A 24,714-nucleotide genomic window follows, 5' to 3' on the forward strand; every position below is an offset into this window, starting at 1 on the left:
CATATGTGTCCTTTTTCTTTCATTAATCATTTGTGTTTTGCTTAAGTTTAATTAATGGTGTTATCTTCTAGATAATTGAGATATCTTTGTTTGCTTTGCATACATTTAAAAAAATGTTGTTGTCATTGTTAAATTAAAAATAAGTCAAATAAGCAGAATAACTAAATACAGTTATTGGCTGAACACTTCATAAACCGAAAATGAACACAGATGATGGTAAAGAACAAGAGATGTGAGCATTCATTACTGGTTAATCGTGTCTAATGAGCTTTAACAACAAAAACAAGCCTGACCAAAAACCAACTAAAGGACCATTCTTTTTATCTTCTGTCACATTCTATTTCAGTATATTACAGATGATGGTTTCAATAAAACTGGTATTCAGAGATAATTAGGGTATAGACCTGTAGTGTCAGGAATAATACAAGGCAAGTGTGGGTTCGCAGTGGTGTCCACCGAGGCGTGAAAAGGTCTGTTCCCAGTCCAAGCTTCTTAAGTGGCTGTGCTAATACAGGATACAATGTGGCAGTGAAAATACTGCACATATACCCCACTGTGATGAAAAAAAGACAAAGTAAATAAATTATTTCAAGCGATGTGGATATTTTTATTCTTATCTACTTGATCATTAGCAATATTTCAGATAATAAGATTACTGGAAAAAGTGTCAATAATTGTCCATGGTTTGTCTTTCATTAATTAACGCCTTACTGTGAACGCAAACTTGCTATCCTCACTTTTAAAGGTGAAATATGAATGTTAAAATTAATGTACTGCCTAAACAAGGTATTAACTTGTGTTAAAGAGTACCAATTGTTGTCAAACATTATCCATCCCTACTTATAGGTATAAAATCGGAAAGACAGCATGCAGTTACAGTTAGTCAATGAGTTTAAAAGCTGTGATCATCCTGTTTGTTATTGTGCTACTAGTGCTACTAGTAAACATTTAAAGACTTTACCAGCACTTTGAACACAATTACTAGTAGCCTACCTGATTAGAAGGGTGTTTTGAGAACCATGATTTATTTATATGTGGATGGTTTAATAAAGCTATGTACAGCAGTGGTGCTCATCTGAGCTAGGATATCCGAGGTACTCGGATATCCTAGCTCTTTTTTCACTATTCGAGCTCGAATACTGAACTCGAATAGTATTAGCTATCCGGGCTGTGCTATCCGAGCACACTCGGATAGCAAGCAGCTATCCGGAGATATCCTAGATATCCTAGCTATCCGAGCTCGGATAGGGTCATGAGCTCGGATAGCGTCACGACAGACGTCACCTCGAGTCCTCACAAGCAAATCAGAGGGCTCCCAGCCCTCTGACTGCAGCCAATCACAGAGGGGGAGCCTGGCCAAGCCCCCCTCTATTAATAGCGGATGCCATCTTGCCTCCCTCATCCTGCTTGCGACTTACTGACTGATAGTACTGAGAGACTGCTCCAGTGCTTTTTGTCTGTGTGCAAGTGCATTTCTATTGTTCTAAACCAAGCGTTTTTACACTCCAACACTTGAAATTCAACTGTATTGCTTTGTATTGTAGATAGATTGTATTTTAGGCAGTTTAGTTTGTGTGATTACTAGGGACTAGGGAGGGAGACAGTCTGTCACTGGTGCTGCTGCAGGCCTGCAGCCAGCAGCTAGGCCCTGTGCCTAGGCAAGGCAGCCAGCCCTGCTCTGTGCTCTAGTCTCTAGTTACCTTACCTGTGCTATCACCTGACCTACTCTACTCCTGTACTACTACTACTTCTGTGTTAGATAGATTTGTACTATTTTGTAGTTAGCAAGGCTCAGCTTTACTGCTATACCTGTCCTGCTGTATCTGCTCTCTGTAATCTAGTCACACCTGTTCTATTATTTAGCTAGATTCTTCTATTGTTTAGTTAGTAGTACTGTAGTGTACTGTACTCTAGTCTGTGTATAGGGACCGCCCGTCACCGCGTTACCTAGGGTCTTTGTGTGCGCAGTGCACATCTGCGCTGTCCGCACCCTCTCGTTAGTGCTACACCCGTCCTATTGTTTATATATTACTTCTATTGTGTATTCGCTGAATTGTACTGTAGTCTGTGTATAGGGACATCGTCAGTCAGCGTCAGCTAGGGTCTTTGTGCGCACTCTCTCGTTAGCACTACACCGATCTCTGCTGTAGAGTACACCTGTCCGTCACCTCACACACCCACCACCACCAGTCCCACCCCATTAAAGTACCCCACTTGTCCCACCCGCCTTTACATACATAAGTTTTTTTTTTCATTTGTATAATATTAAAAATATACGATGTCTGGCACTGGCAGCCGCGGTTTGGGCAGGGGCAGCAAGGGCAGCAAGGGCATCGCCAAGAGAGGAGGTCGTGGGCATGGCAGCCGTGCCACCACCACCATGCGCAGTTCTGCGTCTGCACCAGTGGCTATTCCACCATTAGCAACTGGCCGTGGACGCCTTGGCCGCCCAACAGCTGGGAGCCACACGCTGCAGAGACACAGCAGCAGCAGCAGCGTGTGGCGCAGATGTTCCTCCCACCGCCAGGTCATAGCTGTCCTATTGAGGAGAAGGACGCAGACACTGTGGTGGAACTGATGGTGGATGAGCAGGCCACCATTAGCTCTGGAACCGAGTCCTCCACCCCCGCCACCACTCCTGTTCGCAAGAGCAGCAGCAGCCACCCAGCACTGCCTGGGGGGGAGGAGGAGGAGTGCAGTTCTCCAGCCCCAGCGGGCAACACCAGCACCCTGTCACTCAGCAGCACCTTCATGTTATCCCCAAGCACAGCGGGGCTATGGAGTGCTGTTGCGGCAGAATTGGAGGAGGAAGGAATGCTGGTGGGCACTTTGGGGGATGATGCTTTGGACAGTCAGACAGTGGTGACTGTCCATCCGCCCATGCATGCAGAAGGGGAGTTTGGGGGATCCCAGCAGGACATGTTTGTGGAGGGGGAGGATGATGATGACAGGGTGAAGGACAAGGACTGGGTGCCAGGTCCTGGGAGTGGGGATGTCATCAGCTCTGAGGAGGAGAAGGAGGATGCGTCTGTGGGCCTTGCTAGAGGGATCAGCACCGCAGGCATGGGCAGGATCACAAGTGGGCGTGGTATGCAGGTCACACAGCGTGCTGGTCAGGAGACGAGTTCTGCCAGTGCCACCACCAGCCGCACCAAGAAACCCCCCCCCCCCCCCCAACCACCACAGGGAGACCAGCGGCAGCAGCACCTTCCAGCCGAAGGGGCAACTTCACCTCCCCAATATGGAATTTTTTCACCCTGCCATATTTGGAGTGCAAGTATGCCACCTGCAACCAGTGCCGCAAGCAGCTCAGCAGAGGGAAGGAGCCCTCTGTGTTTGGCACCACCTCTCTGGTCAACCATCTTGCAGGGAAACACTTTCATGAGCATGAGGAGTTCGTGAAGTTGAAGGAAGCTGGCAGTAGCAGTGGCAGACCCGCCACCACTGTGAAGCCGTCAGCAGCAGCCACCCGCCCTCCCCCACCTCCTCCAGCAGCACCAGCAGGAGTGCGTCAGCAACTCCTGCCACCAACACTGAGGCCTGTTCTGGCAGCCAGTCCTCAGTGGCCTCCTCTGCTCCCTCCACTGATTCCCGTGCCAGCAAAAGGCGTCGCCAGACCCTGCTCAGAAACACCTTCCAGGGGGTGGTCAGGGTTCTGCCTCCCAGCAGCCGTCGCGTGCGTCAGCTGAACGGCTTGCTGGCACGGGCCATGTGCTGCCTTATTCCCTTGTGCAGGAGGGGAGCGACATGCGTGCGCTCCTGATGTGTGCAGCCGCCGATTGGCCAATCCCCAGCCGACATTTTTTCGCACGCACGGCCATCCCTGCACTTCACCGCTCTGTGATAGCCAATGTCGGGAGAGGGCTGGATCACGCGGTGGGTCAACGGGTCCATGTCACCATAGACTCGTGGAGCAGCCGATTTGGGACAGGCCGCTATCTGTCCTTCACCGCGTATTGGGTCAGCTTGGTGGAAGGGGGTGAGGAGGGGGGAGCAGCATCGGGCACTGTCAGAGCAGCAGCACCAACAACGCAGTGGGTGGTGCCACCATGCAGGGTCAGCAGAACAGCAGCAGGTTCCTCTGATCCGCTTCCATCCTCCGGCACACCAGCCCAAACCTCCCGCCTCAGCAGCAGCGTGAAGCCCCGCCGCTGCCAAGCGCTGCTGGAATTGGTCAGCCTGGGGAAGACCAAACTGACGGCGAACCACCTCCTGGCCAAACTCCAAGAGCAGGAGAGGAATTGGCAGACCCCCAGAGGCCTCAGAGTCGGAGAGGTGGTGTCCGACAATGGGGCAAACCTGGCTGCTGCCATCAGCAGGGGAGACCTGACCCACATCCCCTGCCTGGCGCATGTCCTGAACCTGGTAGTCCAAAAGTTCCTGCGGACCTACCAGGGGATGGACCGACTCCTTGAGGCGGCAAGGAAGGTTGTGCGTCATTTCCGGCACTCGCCTGCAGCCATGGCGAGCCTGGAAGAGGTGCATAAGGAGCTGCACCTGCCACAGCACCGGCTCATGCTCGATGTTCCAACTCGCTGGAACTCCACCCTGGCGATGTTGGAGTGTCTGGTTGAACAGAGGCAGGCTGTCAGCCAGTACGTTGCACGAGCAACAGTTGCCTCCCTCACTGCAACTGGGCGTGCCGCCACCAACCTCCCGTCCATCATCTCCACGGAGGACTGGGGGCACATGCAGCAGGTGTGCTAAGTCCTGGCACCCTTCCTGCAGGCCACCAACATGGTGAGCAGGGACCATGCAATGGTGTGCGAGTGGGTCCCATTGGTGTGTGTGCTGGACAGGGTCCTGTTTGCACTGGTGGAAGAGGGAGCGGCAGCCTTGGACCAGCAGGAGCTGCAGGCAGCTTCACAGGCCACCTCTGAGGAGGAGGGCTTGGAGTTGGTGGAGGTCCCTGACCTTGCTGCTGATGAGGGGGAGCAGCAGAGCGCAGCTGGACTGGTGCGGGGGTGGAGAGAGGATGAGGTGGAGGGGGCAGAGGAAGAGGAAGACAGCACTGTCGGCTCTGGGGCTGCCGATGATGTGCCAGCAGACGTGGCCAGACTCTTCCCAATGGCAGCGCACATGCTGAGGTGCCTACGCAAGGACCCAAGGGTCATCCAGATGAAGAAGAGGGAGGACATCTGGATCTGCATGATGCTGGACCCACGTCTGAAGGGAAAGCTCAGCCAGTTCCTGCCTGCAGGAGGAGACCGTGCGCAACAAATGAGGGATTTGCAGCTGTCCCTTGTTGAGCGCTTGCAGGAAGCCTTCCCTGAGCCATCCACCCCCACTGTCCAGCCAGCACAGAGGCAGCAGCAGGTGCCTGCATCCACCAGCAGCAAGCGCACACGCACCACAGACCTGCTGTCTCTGACCAACGAGCTCTACATGAGTGTAGAGTTACCAGGGACTAGAGAGGAGGTGCCTGCAGCAGCATCCTTCTCCTCCAGTCACAGACAGCGCTTGACCCGCATGGTGGCTGACTACATGGGGTCCTTCAGCGGGCTTGACAGCGTGGCCCCTGTTGATCCCATGGAGTATTGGGTCAAGCACCTGCCGATCTGGAGCGAGCTTGCGCAGTACGACCTGGCTCTCCTGCCCCCCTTCCAGCGTACTGTCAGAGCGTTGCTTCAGTGCAGCCGGTGGAGTCGTCACTGAGAAGCTATCTCGTCTGTCTCACAAGTCTGTGGACAGACTGACGTTTCTCAAAATGAACCATGCTTGGGTGGAAGGCGAATTCCTGGCCCCTGTTGTCGGCGAGAGGGGGACATCAAGTGGCGCACACACACATTACACCTGCTGTGCTGTATTTCTTCCTGCTGTCTGTGTGTCTCCACTGCAAGGAAACACATTACAAGGTGTTGATAAAATTTGTAATTAATTTAGAGGTTCAATAATTCAGAAAGGAGTAAAGCATTCCAGGAGCAACCAATCCACTTTAAAACTCGAACTTTTAATATACTTCTTTGTAAAAAAACCCACTGGTAATCAACGGCTAAAAAACATTTTCAAAAATACAAAACAAGGATACTTAGCAGGTCACTGCAGGTGTAGAGAGGTGCGGAGGTGAAGTCGACGGCCGTTTCGCCCCACAATGAGGGCTTTCTCGAGACCGAACACCCCACTGTACTGGAGAGCGAGGCTAAATAGCGTGGGACCCCCTCCCCCACCTCTGGGTGTGGTTGCATGATCCATCCCCCCATGCTGGTGAGACCAATCACATCCACTCTAACACTCAGGTGAGCGTACTCACCTGTTGCACCTTGCCCATATACGAAACGTCCAATCACGGGGGGCAGTAAGGGCGGGGGTAGGCTGTATATCCCACGCCACACCGCTCCCAACTATGTGCATCCGGATCGCCGTAATCAGCACTTCCGTGCGCCGCTCTGGTGGAGCGCATCCGCGCTCCAACCAAGTTCCCCATACACTTGCGCACGCCTCAGCCAATCAGTACAAACGCTCGTGCGCACGTCACGCCGCATAATATGGTGCATGCCTACAAGTGTGTACAAGTGTAGGCATGCACCATATTATGCGGCGTGACGTGCGCACGAGCGTTTGTACTGATTGGCTGAGGCGTGCGCAAGTGTATGGGGAACTTGGTTGGAGCGCGGATGCGCTCCACCAGAGCGGCGCACGGAAGTGCTGATTACGCCGATCTGGATGCACATAGTTGGGAGCGGTGTGGCGTGGGATATACAGCCTACCCCCGCCCTTACTGCCCCCCGTGATTGGACGTTTCGTATATGGGCAAGGTGCAACAGGTGAGTACGCTCACCTGAGTGTTAGAGTGGATGTGATTGGTCTCACCAGCATGGGGGGATGGATCATGCAACCACACCCAGAGGTGGGGGAGGGGGTCCCACGCTATTTAGCCTCGCTCTCCAGTACAGTGGGGTGTTCGGTCTCGAGAAAGCCCTCATTGTGGGGCGAAACGGCCGTCGACTTCACCTCCGCACCTCTCTACACCTGCAGTGACCTGCTAAGTATCCTTGTTTTGTATTTTTGAAAATGTTTTTTAGCCGTTGATTACCAGTGGGTTTTTTTACAAAGAAGTATATTAAAAGTTCGAGTTTTAAAGTGGATTGGTTGCTCCTGGAATGCTTTACTCCTTTCTGAATTATTGAATGAAATCTCTCACTGATTCTGGATGATGCACCATCTTTTTTTGTATATGGTTCACGGCTATATTTCTTATTGAGTGCACTCGCCACAACATATTCCTTTTTGCAAGAATTGAATTAATTTAGAGGTGTCCGGGTTGAAAACTGTGCTGTCCCAATTGTGTATTGGACACAATGTGGGCTTCACGACCGCTGTCTGGAACCTCATGCTGTTCATTTACGGCCCTGGAACCACCGCTAGGACCCAGGGCCTACTATGTCTCGCTGCCTGCCCTCCTGCCTGCTGCCAAATGCCAGTCTGCCACACACTTATCCTCCTCACGCTGCCTGCTGTTATATTTCCTCCTGCTGTCTATGTCTCCTCTCCACTGCCAGGGAACACATTACAAGGTGCTGCTGCCCATGCGCCACCAGCTATTACGCTCAACAATAGCTGCATTAATTTGAAAAAAAAAATTGTAATTAATTTAGAGGTGTCCGGGTTGAAAACTGTGCTGTCCCAATTGTGTATTGGACACAATGTGGGCATCACGGCCGCTGTCTGGAACCTCATGCTGTTCATTTACGGCCCTGGAAACACCGCTAGGACCCAGGGCCTACTATGTCTCGCTGCCTGCCCTCCTGCCTGCTGCCAAATGCCAGTCTGCCACACACTTATCCTCTGCTGTTATATTTCCTCCTGCTGTCTGTGTCTCCTCTCCACTGCCAGGGAACACATTACAAGGTGCTGCTGCCCATGTGCTACCAGCTATTATGCTCAAAAATAGCTGCCTCCTGCCTGCATCAATTTGAAAAAAAAATTGTACTTAATTTAGAGGTGTCCAAGACACATAATATAATGATAGAGAAGAAGATGATATAGAAGAAGAAGATATAGAAGAAGAAGAAGAAGGAGTAGGAGACGATATAGAAGAAGAAGATATAGAAGAAGATCTAGAAGAAGAATAAGAAGAAGATATAGAGGAAGATCTAGAAGAAGAAGATATAGAAGAAGATCTAGAAGAAGAAGAAGAAGATATAGAAGAAGAAGAAGATATAGAAGAAGAAGAAGATATAGAAGAAGAAGATATAGAAGAAGAAGAAGAAGAAGATGATGATATAGAAGAAGAAGATATAGAAGAAGATCTAGAAGAAGAAGAAGATATAAAAGAAGAAGAAGATATAGAAGAAGAAGAAGATATAGAAGAAGAAGAAGAAGAAAATATAGAAGAAGAAGAAGAAGATATAGAAGAAGAAAAAGATATAGAAGAAGAAGAAGATATAGAAGAAGAAGATGAAGACGACGTAAATGAAGACTTCCAACAACCATTTTGGACACACCTTCTCATGCCAACACTTTTCATGAAGTTAATTTACTATTGTTGATACCTTTTTTATAACTACTACATCACCACATAATCACTTGATGTTCTTCTTCATAAAAAGGTGGTTTCATGCATCATTGACCTTCAATACAAGTTTTACAAGCTATTTAAAGCCAGCTCAAATATTTTACTCGAATACAGACTCGGATAGTGACGTCGGATATCCGAGGTCGAATCGGATATTCGATTAACTCCCTCCAATATCAAACTTCGAGTGAATTCGGATAGTTTACTATCCGAATTCGACCAAACTCGAATAGGATAATGAGGTATCCGAGCAACACTAATGTACAGTCACCCAAAATAATATTTTGTGATGATTTCAGGTTACAACCTAGGTTAAGTACATTTGTCCTCTTACACTAGCAGCCTCTTTCTCAATGATGCATACTAATCAGCTGATTGCTGGTATAGTTCATACTATAGGGTGCAACAGGATATTTCCCATTTGTCCTTTCCTCTCTTCTCTCTATAAGTTGGGATACGATGATCTGCAGAGAACATAGGAGCACATTTGTACAAAGATTAGTAGCAAATTGTTTCCCAAAACAATTGTAAAACAGCATTTTGGATGACATGTATCTTCATATGTATGTAACATTAGGCTAGGTTCACAGTGGGAGTTGTGTTGTGCTCCCTAGGACAATAGAAACACAACGCAAAGGAATGGTAATGTGGGGCCACATGTTATCCACGTGTTGCATAGCATACAGTGAAGCACACAGTCAATTAAAAACATGCCTCACTGTCACGTTAATGCACACGTTCCACGGTAAGGCACTGGAGTGCCACGCTCTGATGGAGCACACTGCAATGTCTGCACTGTGAACATCGCATTGCTTTTGTATTGCTATGCAAAGTTCTGCAATACAATGGGACCATTATGCTAAACCACAATGCACCACTGTGAACCTAGCTTAAAGAGGAACTGTAGTGAAAATCTTAATTAAAATGTAAAACAAATAAGAAGTACATTTTTTCCAGAGTAAAATGGGCCATAAATTTATTTTCTCCTATGTTGCTGTGACTTACAGTAGGTAGTAGAAATCTGAAATTACCTTCAGGTTTTGGGTTAGTCCAGTGATCTGCAAACTTGGCTCTCCAGCTGTTAGGGAACCACAAGTCCCACAGTGCATTTGCCTTTATGAATCATGACTGTGGCTATCAGACTCCCGCAATGCATTGTGGGACTTGTAGTTCCTTAACAGCTGGAGAGTCAAGTTTGCAGATCACTGGGTTAGTCCATCTCTTCATGGGGGATTCTCAGCATGGCCTTTATTCTTTGTTAAAGACATTCCCTGAAAAAAATGTATACAAAGATGCTGGCCAGCCTCCCTGCTCACTGTACACTTCTTTGGCAGTTGGACAGAGCAACTGCCATTCACTAAGTGCTTTTAAAAATAAAGAAAACCCGGAGAACCCCATGAGAAGATGGACTAGTCCAAAATCTGTTGGTAATGTCAGATTTCTACTACTTACTGTAAGTGACAGCAACATAGGAGAAAAGTAATTTATGGCTCATTTTACTCTGGAAGAAATGTACTTCTTATTTGTATATGTTAACATGTATTTTACATTTTAAGATTTTCACAACAGAGGTCCTTTAACCACTTCCCGACCGCCTAACGCACAGAGGCGGCCCGGAAGTGGAGCCCTTAAGGACCGGCTCACCCACAGAGGCGGCGGTCCATTTAAGGGCATGGGCGGAGCGATCGCGTCATCCGTGACGTGATCCTCCGCCGGCGCCTGTCACCGCTCGCCCGCCGCAACATCCCGCCGGCTATACGGAAGCGCCGGCGGGATGTTAACCCCGCGATCGCCGCATACAAAGTGTATAATACACTTTGTAATGTTTACAAAGTGTATTATACAGGCTGCCTCCTGCCCTGGTGGTCCCAATGTCCAAAGGGGCCACCAGGGCAGGCTGCAGCCACCCTAGTCTGCACCCAAGCACACTGATTTCCCCCCCCCCCGCCCCAGATCGCCCACAGCACCCCTCAGACCCCCCTGCCCACCCCCCAGACCCCTGTTTGCACCCAATCACCCCCCTAATCACCCATCAATCACTCCCTGTCACTATCTGTCAACGCTTTTTTTTTTTGCCCACTGCCCCCTCCTGATCACCCCCCCACCCCTCAGATTCTCCCCAGGCCCCCCCCAGACCCCCCCTCCTGTGTACTGTATGCATCTATCCCCCCTGATCACCTGTCAATCACCTGTCAATCACCCGTCAATCACCCGTCAATCACCCCCTGTCACTGCCACCCATCAATCAGCCCCTAACCTGCCCCTTGCGGGCAATCTGGTCACCCACCCACACCAAAAGATCGCCCGCAGATCCGACATCAGATCACCACCCAAACGCAGTGTTTACATCTATTCTCTCCTCTAAACACTAATTACCCATCAATCACCCATCAATCACCCCCTATCGCCACCTGTCACTGTTACCCATCAGATCAGACCCTAATCTGCCCCTTGCGGGCACCCAATCACCCGCCTACACGCTCAGATTGCCCTCAGACCCCCCCTTATCAATTCGCCAGTGCAATATTTACATCTGTTCTTCCCTGTAATAACCCACTGATCACCTGTCAATCACCTGTCAATCACCCATCAATCACCCCCTGTCACTGCCACCCATCAATCACCCCCTGTCACTGCCACCCATCAATCAGCCCCTAACCTGCCCCTTGCGGGCAATCTGATCACCCACCCACACCAATAGATCGCCCGAAGATCCGACATCAGATCACCACCCAAACGCAGTGTTTACATCTATTCTCTCCTCTAAACACCCACTAATTACCCATCAATCACCCCCTATCACCACCTGTCACTGTTACCCATCAGATCAGACCCTAATCTGCCCCTTGCGGGCACCCAATCACCCGCCTACACGCTCAGATTGCCCTCAGACCCCCCCCTTATCAATTCACCAGGGCATTATTTACATCTGTCCTTCCCTGTAATAACCCACTGATCACCTGTCAATAACCCATCAATCACCCCCTGTCACTGCCACCCATCAATCACCCCCTGTCACTGCCACCCATCAATCAGCCCCTAACCTGCCCCTTGCGGGCAATCTGATCACCCACCCACACCAATAGATCGCCCGCAGATCCGACATCAGATCACCACCCCAACGCAGTGTTTACATCTATTCTCTCCTCTAAACACCCACTAATTACCCATCAATCACCCATCAATCACCCCCTATCACCACCTGTCACTGTTACCCATCAGATCAGACCCTAATCTGCCCCTTGCGGGCACCCAATCACCCGCCTACACGCTCAGATTGCCCTCAGACCCCCCTTTATCAATTCGCCAGTGCAATATTTACATCTGTTCTTCCCTGTAATAACCCACTGATCACCTGTCAATCACCTGTAAATCACCCATCAATCACCCCCTGTCACTGCCACCCATCAATCACCCCCTGTCACTGCCACCCATCAATCAGCCCCTAACCTGCCCCTTGCGGGCAATCTGGTCACCCACCCACACCAATAGATCGCCCGCAGATCCGACATCAGATCACCACCCAAACACAGTGTTTACATCTATTCTCTCCTCTAAACACCCACTAATTACCCATCAATCACCCCCTATCACCACCTGTCACTGTTACCCATCAAATCAGACCCTAATCTGCCCCTTGCGGGCACCCAATCACCCGCCTACACGCTCAGATTGCCCTCAGACCCCCCCCCTTATCAATTCGCCAGGGCATTATTTACATCTGTCCTTCCCTGTAATAACCCACTGATCACCTGTCAATCACCCATCAATCACCCCCTGTCACTGCCACCCATCAATCACCCCCTGTCACTGCCACCCATCAATCAGCCCCTAACCTGCCCCTTGAGGGCAATCTGATCACCCACCCACACCAATAGATCGCCCGCAGATCCGACATCAGATCACCACCCAAGCGCAGTGTTTACATCTATTGTCTCCTCTAAACACCCACTAATTACCCACTAATTACCCATCAATCACCCCCTATCACCACCTGTCACTGTTACCCATCAGATCAGACCCTAATCTGCCCCTTGCGGGCACCCAATCACCCGCCTACACGCTCAGATTGCCCTCAGACCCCCCCTTATCAATTCGCCAGTGCATTAGTTACATCTGTTCTTCCCTGTAATAACCCACTGATCACCTGTCAATCACCCATCAATCACCCCCTGTCACTGCCACCCATCAATCACCCCCTGTCACTGCCACTCATCAATCAGCCCCTAACCTGCCCCTTGCGGGCAATCTGATCACCCACCCACACCATTAGTTCGCCCGCAGATCCGACGTCAGATCACCTCCCAAGGGCAGTGTTTATATCTGTTCTCTACCCTAAACACCCACTAATTACCCATCAATCACCCCCTGTCACTGCTACCTATCAGATTAGACCCCTATCTGCCCCTAGGGCACTCAATCACCCGCCCACACCCTCAGAATGCCCTCAGGCCCCAGCCCTGATCACCTCACCAGTGCATTGCTTGCATCTATTCCCCCCTCTAATCACACCTTGAGACACCCATCAATCACCTCCTGTCACCCCCTAGCACACCTACCCATCAGATCAGGTCCTAATTTGCCCCGTGTGGGCTCCTGATCACTCGGCCAAACCCTCAGATCCCCCTCAGACCCCCTTCCGATCACCTCCCCAGTGCATTGATTGCATCTATTTTCCCCTCTAACCACCCCCTGAGACACCCATCAATCACCTCCTGTCACCCCCCTAGCACTCCAATCCATCAAATCAGGCCCAATACAACCTGCCATCTAAAAGGCCACCGTGCATATGACCGGTTCCACAAAATTCGCCCCCTCATAGACCACCTGTCATCAAAATTTGCAGATGCTTATACCCCTGAACAGTCATTTTGAGACATTTGGTTTCCAGACTACTCACGGTTTAGGGCCTGTAAAATGCCAGGGCGGTATAGGAACCCCAGAAACGGACCCCATTTTAGAAAAAAGACACCCCAATGTATTCTGTTAGGTGTATGACGACGTCATAGAAGATTTTATTTTTTGTCACAAGTTAGCGGAAATTGATTTTTGTTTTTTTTTCACAAAGTGTCATTTTTCACTAACTTGTGACAAAAAATAAAATCTTCTATGAACTCGCCATACACCTAACGGAATACCTTGGGGTGTCTTCTTTCTAAAATGGGGTCACTTGTGGGGTTCCTATACTGCCCTGGCATTTTAGGGGCCCTAAACCGTGAGGAGTAGTCTAGAAAACAAATGCCTCAAAATGACCTGTGATTAGGACGTTGGGCCCCTTAGCGCACCTAGGCTGCAAAAAAGTGTCATACATGTGGTATCGCCGTACTCAGTAAAAGTAGTATAATGTGTTTTGGGGTGTATTTTTACACATACCCATGCTGGGTGGGAGAAATCTCTCTGTAAATGGACAATTGTGTGTAAAAAAAAATCAAATAATTGTCATTTACAGAGGTATTTCTCCCACCCAGCATAGGTATGTGTAAAAATACACCCCAAAACACATTATACTACATCTCCCGAGTACGGCGATACCACATGATTGGCACTTTTTTGCAGCCTAACTGCGCTAAGGGGCCCAAAGTCCAATGAGTACCTTTAGGATTTCACAGGTCATTTTTGTTTCAAGACTACTCCTCACGGTTTAGGGCCCCTAAAATGCCATGGCAGTATAGGAACCCCACAAATGACCCCATTCTAGAAAGAAGACACCCCAAGGTATTCCGTTAGGTGTATGGCGAGTTCATAGAAGATTTTATTTTTTGTCACAAGTTAGCGGAAAATGACACTTTGTGAAAAAAAACAATTAAAATCAATTTCCGCTAACTTGTGACAAAAAGTCAGGCTTTACAGGGGTGCTTACAATTTAGCACCCCCCCAAAATGTCAGGAAAGTTAGAAGAAATGGAAACTTTTTTTTTTTTTTTGTCACAAAGTGTCATTTTCCGCTTACTTGTGACAAAAAATAATATCTTCTATGAACTCACTATGCCTCTCAGTGAATACTTTGGGATGTCTTCTTTCCAAAATGGGGTCATTTGGGGGGTATTTATACTATCCTGGAATTCTAGCCCCTCATGAAACATGACAGGGGGTCAGAAAAGTCATAGATGCTTGAAAATGGGAAAATTCACTTTTTGCACCATAGTTTGTAAACACTATAACTTTTACCCAAACCAATAAATATACACTGAATGGGTTTTTTTTATCCAAAACATGTTTGTCCACATTTTTCGCGCTGCATGTATACAGAAATTTTACTTTATTTGAAAAATGTCAGCACAGGAAGTTAAAAAAATCATTTTTTTGCCAAAATTCATGTCTTTTTTGATGAATATAATAAAAAGTAAAAATCGCAGGAGCAATCAAATAGCACCAAAAGAAAGCTTTATTAGTGACAAGAAAAGGAGCCAAAATTCATTTAGGTGTTAGGTTGTATGAGCGAGCAATAAACCGTGAAAGCTGCAGTGGTCTGAATGGAAAAAAAGTGGCCGGTCCTTAAGGGGTAGAAAGCCCTAGGTCCTCAAGTGGTTAAGGTTTATGAATGGTAGAGAACACTGGAGTACATGAGCAATCCATCAACCTTGGACTGAAGTTTTAAAAAATGTGCTTGTTTGTTCAGGTTCTTGCAGTTGTATGCACAGACCCATGGTGAGAACTTATTATTAATAAATCCAGGAAATACGAAAGAGGTCCTCACTATGGATGCATGAAATCTTCAGTGAGGTGAGGTCACTAAATAATTGTCAACAAGATCAATATTTTCAGTTTTGTATGAGAAAGTTGCTAATGGTAGCACCTGGGACTCACTCATACCATCTCACCATCCGCCGTAAAGTGTATCAATTTGCCGCTGTGCAGTGCGAGTGGCACGCAACCTCCATCTGCGGTGGGAAGCAACCGCCGTGTGGAGAGGGACGCAGCCTCACTGATGATGCTGCCAGGCAAGGACCCCTGTAGCGAAGCTGGCAATGAAACGGACACCTATTGTTGTCTGTTTCTATGGTTACCAGCCTTCGCTGTTTGAAGTGCACAGTGTAGCGGCGGCATGAGAGAGCGGACACAAGCGCTGTAGCTCTTAAATGTTGCAACTGATAGAGAAGTGCAAAACAACTGATCAGTTAACATGTATCAGTTTTTATGCATCTTCAGTGCAAACTAGCAATTAGTACTACTTTCCAATGACAATACAAAGCAGTTTTTGGTCTTTGATGAAAATTAAATCTGATTGAACTAGTAACTCATCTCAGCAACCTAAATTTCAGTTGTCTCTATCAGATTGCTGTAAAAATATTTTAATTTTTTTTTTTTTTTACTTAATGCAGATATTAGTTGGCCACACATAGAGATAGCCCGAACCTCAGATTTTCGGTTCATGAACCAGGTTCGCGAACCTCCCGCGAAAGTTCGGTTCACGCGAACTTTCGCAAGCTTCAATGGGGAGGCGAACTTGGAAAACTAGAAAAATTTATGCTGGCCACAAAAGTGATGGAAAAGATATTTCAAGGGGTCTAACACCTGGAGGGGGGCATGGCGGAGTGGGATAGATGCCAAAAGTCCCGGGGAAAAATCTGGATTTGACGCAAAGCAGCGTTTTAAGCGCCAAAATCACATTGAATGCTAAATTGCAGGCCTAAAGTGCATAAAATATCTTGCATGTGTATACATCAATCAGGGAGTATAATTAGAGTACTGCTTCACACTGACACACCAAACTCACTGTGTAACGCACCGCAAACAGCTGTTTGTGTAGTGACGGCCGTGCTGGACTGGTGCGCACCATGGCCAGAGTGCAGGCCGTGGCGGTTTTCAAGCCCATATGGTTGCCGGGCTGAGGTAGCTAAATGACAGAACAGTAACTGTCCAGCTGATCAAATTTGGTCTGTCCACAATGAAGCAACGACCTTATTATCTTGGGTGTGCCCCCTCCCCCCCCCCCCCTGAGACACTCATATAGCCGGCGGTCATTGCTTCATTGTGATACGCAAGCCCCTTCACCGCGGCAAGGTAATGATCATGAAGGGGAATTGCCACATGGACATGCCTTTTGTTTTGTTGTTGCAGCCGCAGTGCAGCCAGAAAAATTAGGCAGGTATGTACATGCACCAGAAAAATTATTATAGCGGCCGCTGCTAGCAGTGGCCTTAAAAATTCAGGAATCCGCCTGGAGTCCTGGACCCTGTTGGTGGTGGCAGAGAAGGCAGTCAAGCGGCCTGCGGGCAGAGATGCTGTGTGGGGAGTTACTTAGTCTTGGAGCAGGCAGTCACACGGCTAGCAAGCAGAGATGCTGTGTGTGAGGACTGACTTATTCTTCGGGCAGGCCTGACCGTGCTTTGCAGACCACGTAGTCAGATGTCCCTTGATCCAACGCTGTGTGCCAGAGATGACACCACTTGCCTTTCAACATCACGGTACAGTTTGGGTATCACCTTTTTTGAGAAATAATGGCATATCTTTCATTGTGGTGTGTGGATTTGCTATTGTGTGCTGCTTTCCCTCAGGTGGTCAACACATTGCAGTTTGTGCTTTGTACTCATGTGCCTTCGTGAAGCAGTTGTCCCTACGCGGGTCTTAGTCTTTTCATGGCTCAATTTTCGGTGGCAGAGAGTACAGATGGCATTGCTCTCATCTGAGGCAGACATACAAAAAATTCCATACCGCTGAGCCCTTGGGTGATGGCACTTTGGTGGTAGTGGCCGACTGAGTGTTAAGTGGGGTGCCAGAATCAGAGCAGGAGGAGGAAGATATGTCACGCTTCCGTGCGGAAGCTGAGAAAGATGAGGTGTTCTGTGTTAAATAGTCAACTACGTCCTGACAATATTGGGGGTTGATGGCACGTGCCTTCTTCTGAACACTGTACTTTGGTCGCGGGCTGCATGAAATCACGACAGCGCAACCTCGAACAGACCTGCCAGGTGGCCTGCCTCTGCCTTTTGTTTTGTCCATATTGGGGGGGGATGAAGTGAAAGGTATGCACTGACTTGACTAATGCAATGTGCAGTCAGTCACACTGGTGCAGTTAACAGGTATGCACGGAGTGGTATATCACACTGCGTGCGCTCACGTAGGTAGGTGAGCGCACTGAAGTGAACACAACAGGTAGTAGGTATATGCAGTGATGGGTATTACTTGTGCACCTGTCACACACAGACAGGTACCGGATAGGCACAGTGACACTGTGTGCACTCACGTAGGTAGGTGGGTGCACTGAAGTGAACACAACAGGTAGTAGGTATATGCAATGATGGGTATTACATGTGCACCTGTCACACACAGACAGGTACCGGATAGGCACAGTGACACTGCGTGTGCTCACGTAGGTAGGTGGGTGCACTGAAGTGAATACAACAGGTAGTAGGTGTATGCAGTGATGGGTATTACATATGCACCTGTCACACACAGACAGGTACCGGATAGACACAGTGACACTGCCTGCGCTTACGTAGGTAGGTGGGTGCACTGAAGTGAATACAACAGGTAGTAGGTATATGCAGTGATGGGTATTACATGTGCACCTGTCACACACAGACAGGCACAGTGACACTGACTGACAGGGCTGTATATAATGCAAGTGGGCCACACACACAAAAAAAATAGATCATAAGAACAAGATTAGCTCTCAAAAGAGCTGTTGAGGGGTGCATTTTTAGCAATAACAATCAGCCAGGAGCAAGCTAACAAGCCTACAAGAACCTAACTAAGCTTTCCCTATGAGAGTCTGCAGCAGCTATCCCTTCACTAATTACTGCAGGCACACGAGTGAGTCCACTGCCTGACGCTGCCTGCCTTTTATAAGGGGGGGTGAGGCTTCAGGAGGGAGCCTAATTGGCTACAATGTGCCTGTTGACTGTGATGTAGAGGGTCAAAGTTGACCCTCATGATGCACTATGGGGGCGAGCCGAACTTCCGGAAAAGTTCCCGGTTCGCCGCGATCGCGAACCACGGAAGTTTGCCGGGAACCGTTCGCGGGCGAACCGTTCGGGCCATCTCTAGCCACACATACAAGTAAAGTCAGTAAACCAAGTTGCTTCTTCTGAGCACACATCTTGCTCCTACTGCTGCCCAGTATAACTGACCTAATACTGTATCAGATAAACTTGACAGTTGTATCAGATAAACTTGACAGCAGATTTTACCTAGAGGTTACCCTTCACTTACAACAGTGCAGTTAAAATGACCATGACTTCTGCCTATAGCTTCTGCAGAGTGTGGCTACAGAGCAGTAGTTGTGGGATAACTTCAAACGTATTCATTAGGAAACTGTGATTCCAATACTAGCTTTGAAATGAAGACTCATTGCATGTAGTTAGTTCCTTGTGTTGTGTTCCCCACTCACTTTTGTCCAGCATGTTTTTATGCTTTTTGCAATTTTCAATAAGCTACTGGATAAGGTCTTTCAAAACAAAAAGGCTGTTCAGACTCTGGGAGAAAAATCAAGCAGCAGATGAAAAAAAGGGGTGGTGAAGGACAAGGATGCCACTCCAATCTCCTAATAGGATCCAACAGTCCTTTCAACACCTATGTTTCATAGAATCTTCCACTTTGTTGAAACATAATAATAAATAATAATATGAATAACATATACCCTCTTTCCCTGAAAGTAAGACCTACCCTGAAAATAAGCCCTAGCTGGAATTTTGAGCATGCTTGAAATATAAGCCCTACCCCGAAAATAAGCCCTAGCGGAAGTTAAAGAGGAGGAAGAGGCAGCCAGTGTAAGTGGGGACACAGTGGTGCAGTGCCAATTTGGCACTGATCCTGTCATCTCAGGACACAGAAAGGTTATCAGCTGTGTGCAGGGAAGACAGGGCAGGTGCCTGATCAGTACAGTAGCATACTTTCAAATCCATGAACATCACAGTACAAAGGAACAGGAAATGTTCTGCTGAGAGACACTTCCTGATAGAAATATAAGACATCCCCTGAAAATAAGCCCTAGCACATATTTTAGAGCAAATATTAATATAAGACACTGTCTTATTTTCGGGGAAAGACGGGTAGATACAATGCATAGTGTACAGAGGATTGAAGAAATACTAAGACATCTAGCTGTTTTTTGACCCCTGAAGGTTCATATGGGTAGGGGTCCTTAAAGAGGATCTATCAAAGAAACTGTCATTCTGTAAACCCCATATACCATAGACCTTTTAGCCAGCAACAATAGAAAGCTTTTCAGAAGTCTCTCATTACAGTCTGTGAAAAAGGAATACATTGTGTATCAGCTCTCTGTAACAAAGTCCGCCACGGATTGCAAGACTGCACCATGTAGACAGGTGTCACTTCCTTGTCAGTATTCCCAGAGGAATCATTTACTGTTTGTTTCTGCAACGCCCACACACACACTGCTCTCACAGATCATACGAGAACAGCTGAGAGATTTTTTAGCTACAGAGAAAGGATCTGAAGAGAAGGACCTGCACTTTATTCCTGTACTTGCATGCTTACACCCCCATTCAGAATGAACTCTTCCTGAGTTATTTACACACACTATTGGATGCTATATTTCTGCTTTCTATCATTCTGTAGCCATTTTAGTCACAGGATTTCAAACACTGAGGACTGTTTCTGTATGCTGGATGTGCTGGACACAGTCCTTGATAGTAATGTCCACAGAGAAAATTGTTCTCTTTAAATGTCATATTTTCTTCACATAAAAAATAAAAAGATGAAAGAAAGCCTTTGTATTGCTATTTGCTAGTAATTACTGGAAATAAATGTGACATGACATTTATAATTTTAGTTAACTTTGATAATTGTCCTTTAATGTATAATAATAATAATTCCAGTATTTGTATAGCACTTTTTTCCTGTCTAACTCAAAGTGCTTGCAAGGCAGCCACTAGAGCTTACTTGGTAGGCAGTAGCAGTGTTAGGGAGTCTCCCCAAGATCTCCTTACTGAATGGGTGCTGGCTTACTGAATAGGAAGAGCCGACGAGATTTGTCTCCTCTGTCAGAGGCAGAGCCCTTAACAATTACACTATCCAGCTACTGCATATAATAGTAGGATTTCCCCACAAAGAAAGCTAATGCAAACCACTGTACACTATGGATTTTATCTTTAAGTTTCAATAAATTGGATGATTTTATGGAAGATGGGTATTAAGTGGATTTTGTATCCTACAGTATAAGGCCCTGAAACCGCTAAATAGATTTAACAATTTGGTTAGCCCATGGACATCTACAGGGATTTTGTATCTACAAACAAATACAGTAAGTGGGAGCAATTACACGTGCAAGAAAAGCAATGTCAATCATTTATGCATATTGAAAAGAATACTGACACCACTGCAGAGTAGAGATGGCAATGCTTAGGAGAACTCATGGAGAAGCACGTGTTCAGTTTGACCAGCTGATAGATTTGTAAGGTTCTGATTTGCTGGTCATGATGATCATGTGTCAAACCAGGAAGTCATCACAGCAAATCGGAACCGTACAAATTTATCAGCTGTTCACGCTGATAACATGCTTCTCCATGAGTTCTCCTAAACATTGCCATCCCTGCTGCAGAGTACAGTATTGACTTCTTAGAACAGAATGTAAATGCAAACAATTGCTTCCATGTCTCTAAAAAGGAAGACCATAATGTATCCATTCTTGGGAGTGAACAACGCTAATCATTTCTTTGCACTCTTATAGACCGGACTTGCCTCCAAAACTGCAGCTTTATAGCACACCTTATCCTAATAAATGTATTTATTCTTGCATCCACAGGGTTTCAGTGCACTCTTGGCTGTTTAGTAAGGATCTGTTTTCTATTATTCAATTAATTATTCTGCGAAGTTTTATGAATATTATTTTTATGACAGGAGATTCACCTCTGTCTTAGTTCAGGCTTCTTATTGTATATATGAGACTTTGCTCCATGCTCAGTTCCTGGTTGTGGGCTTTTTCATTTTTTTTCAGTTTTGGTACACCTGCGGCCTTTTGCACTTGGTGTCACTGGTGCATATCATACCTGGCTTTGTGCTTTTTTCAATCCTCCAATGACTGGTGTTTTACAACATTCTCCTGGCCATTGCTCCTCATTTTCATTTTTCAAATGTTCAGTCTACTGATGGGTTGCTTATGTTATGATGTTTTTGTAGATTCCGTTTTTTTGGTTTTTTTTTAATGTGTATTGCTTGATAAAGATACACAATGATATTCTGAAACGTTGGAGTGCATGGTTTAAATAAACCATGCTGCATCTTAAACTGGTGTGCTATGTGACATCTATTGCTTTATACCCTGGCTGCTTTTTTTTCCTGCGTCAGGTTTTGGTTGCATGGTAAAGCCTAGAAAAGCTAAAAACAAAGATCTGCATGATCTCACCCCATGCCATGGAGCGGTGCTATATGGTCTAGAATTCTGAATATAAATAGAATTGATAACCTTCATTTAACGTTTTCTTTAATAAGTAAGCCCTGTATTTTACTGTAACAAAGATATAGGCACAAGAGGGTAAATATTTTATAACTCTCCACTAGAATTCTACTGAATACAAAATAATTTAAAGATACTGAAAAATCTGTTGCTAGCAGAGATTAGCAAATTGTTTTTTTATGAGCTTAGGTCCAGCCTATGATCCACTATATACAGTATTAGCCTCCATACAGACAGCAACTCCTGCATGAATGCTTCTATGTGTAATCCCCCTTCTCGCTGCTCCTACCTGTTCCAGAATGTTGGTATCAGTCATCTCCTACACGTAAAAAAAACAAAGAAAAATTATCACAATTGCTGCCCTTTCCTCTGTACAGTACTGTGCAATCACTGCTGAAGTGAAGTCACACAGCCTTGAGTAGAGTTCACACACAATGCTATATTGATACACCATAAAAATGGTGGTGCATACATGAAAAAAATGTTTCTGCATACATCTATTGTTTATATACAGATCAATGTGCTGCGGGGCCTCCACTCGCACCCTTCAAAATATTCTGTTACTTGCCTACTTCAACCACTTTCTTATCATTTTGCTGCAAAAGTATGCTGAAGCAGAAAACTGTGTAATGTTATTTATTAATCAGATCACAACACACTAAGTACCACCATGTAACAAGCACTCCTGCAAAGTATTGCGCTTCACTAATGTAATATATTCTTTACACCTACAGATACACTTAAATATATATATATATATATATATATATATATATATATATATATATATATATATATATATATATATATATATATATATATATATAGTATTTTCCTACAAAACCCCTTTGATGAAAGTATGCTACCATGAATCTGCTCTGTGCCAACCACGTTACATCTCCCTCGCTTGCAGACACGCTTTGAGCAGGGACGCTGTTGGCAAAGGGAGAGATGGGAGCATGCTTGACTGATGCATGGAAGGGGCGCAGCCTTACCTGCAATGGGCAAGAGGAGACTACAAGCAGTGGTAGTGCAGCAAAAGTCTTGGACACAGGTCAATCTAAACAATGGGCTAAAAATCACTTCAGGTACTCTTTAAGAGGGAAAGCTAGCATTGCACCTAATACTTAGATTGGAGACTGTGAGGATGTTCTATCAATCAGAGAGGTTTAATATTGCAAGAGTTATGGTGCTTTTCTAAAGTTAATCTTACATGGAATAGCTAACACTGCTTATAGTATACGCATAGTATTTTGCTGTCATATAACACATGGGCGGTGTTTCTCTGCATAAGTAGCCCCAGGAAAAAAAGGGGTGCCCCCTAATTAAAACAGTACTTTGTATTACGTGTTAAATACCCTATGCTACTTAGGATGGTATATTAAAACACACAGGGAACAAAAAATAGTTCTATTTACCTGTTTTAGACACAGGAGGTAGAGTAATCTTTCTGTGTTAGCTTCCAAATGGGGTACATTTTGAAAAAAAAACTGATCGGATGGGGGTCTCACCTAAAAAAAATTTTTTTTAAGGGAACCTAAAGTGAGAAAAATACAGAGGCTGCCATTGTCATTACCTTATAATCAATGCCAGTTGCCTGGCTGTCATGCTGAGTTTTAGGCTTTAGTTGCTTTTGAGGCACACACCTGCAACAAGCATGCAGCCATTGGAATCAGACTAGATTCACAATATCTGATCTGCAAGCTCATTCTGGGTCAGTGACCTAACCATTTTCCCTCCCCTGGGACGAGTAACTACGCCCCTGCAAAATGCCACAACTCTGTGCAGGGGCGTAGGTACTACATCCCTCCAGCCGCCCCCCCCCCAACACCCACCCCCCCAAGCCCCCCCACCCCCACCCCCACGCGCTCGGTACCTCCGCTCATTACCGCCGATTGTTAGCCGCTAGATCAATGAATGGGAAAACAAATCCCATTCATTGATCTAAGTTCCCCTGTGAATGGCCGCAGCCACCTATTCAGACGGCTCTGCCATTCATAAATCCCGTCCACGTAGTGCTTCCATTTCCGTAATAATAGTTTGATAAGCTGAAGTCACCACTGAGGACATCTTGTGACCAAATTGTAATATTACATCCCCTTTTTTTCAGTAAATCATCCCTGGTTAACTTTTTTTTTTTTTTATTAACCCCTGACCTCCCACACTCCCCTAAAGTCACCATTTTTTTATTTATTTATTTTTTTTAGTTAAAAAAAATTACAAATAAAAAAAATACAGAAATAGTTACCGTAGGGACTGAACTTTTTTAATATGTACCTGTATATAAAAACTGTATACTACAATTACTTTATAAATAATGGGCTTGTAATTAGGGATAAAACTGAAATAAAACCAACAATTTGTATTTGCCCATTTGTCCCAATTATTAGACCGTTTAAATTATGTCCCTATGACAATGTATGGTGACAATATATTATTGGGAAATATACAGTAGGTGTAATTTTTCTGTCTTTTTTTTGTCCGATCCATAATTACAAGCACCTATGTAGTAAAGTAATAGTAATATACCCTCATAAAATAAAAGCTAAGTCCCTAAGGCAACTATTTACGGTGGCAGGGGAGGCGTGCACACGCACACAGCGGCGGCGGGAGCGAGCGAAGCATTAAAAAGTCCTGGAGCCGTTAACAGGCTCTAATTGGACTTTTAATGCGTCAGCTTGTCAGTAAGTGGTTAAAGAGAACCTGTACTGAGTAAAAATATTTAAAATAAACACATGAGGTAACTTCAAATGAACATTACACAGTTACCTCGCCATCAGTTCCTCTCAGAAGCTCACCATTTTCTTCTGACAATAATCCCTGCCAGTTCTGACAATATT

General features: G+C 46.2%; 1 long non-coding RNA gene across 2 annotated transcripts; it reads right to left on the reverse strand.

The window, feature by feature from the left end:
- Nucleotides 1-400: 400 nt before the first annotated feature.
- LOC137544236 (uncharacterized) lies at nucleotides 401-24,714 on the reverse strand. 2 transcript variants are annotated; one of them, XR_011025791.1, is made up of 3 exons: nucleotides 24,644-24,714; nucleotides 22,164-22,193; nucleotides 401-553 (listed from the first exon to the last, which is right to left on the reverse strand). It is a non-coding gene; the product is annotated as an uncharacterized lncRNA (long non-coding RNA). The 2 variants fall into 2 exon arrangements; XR_011025790.1 differs by lacking the exon at nucleotides 401-553 and adding an exon at nucleotides 8,951-8,979.

Source organism: Hyperolius riggenbachi, chromosome 2 (genome assembly GCF_040937935.1).
Source record: "Hyperolius riggenbachi isolate aHypRig1 chromosome 2, aHypRig1.pri, whole genome shotgun sequence".
Classification (NCBI taxonomy): Eukaryota; Metazoa; Chordata; class Amphibia; order Anura; family Hyperoliidae; genus Hyperolius; species Hyperolius riggenbachi.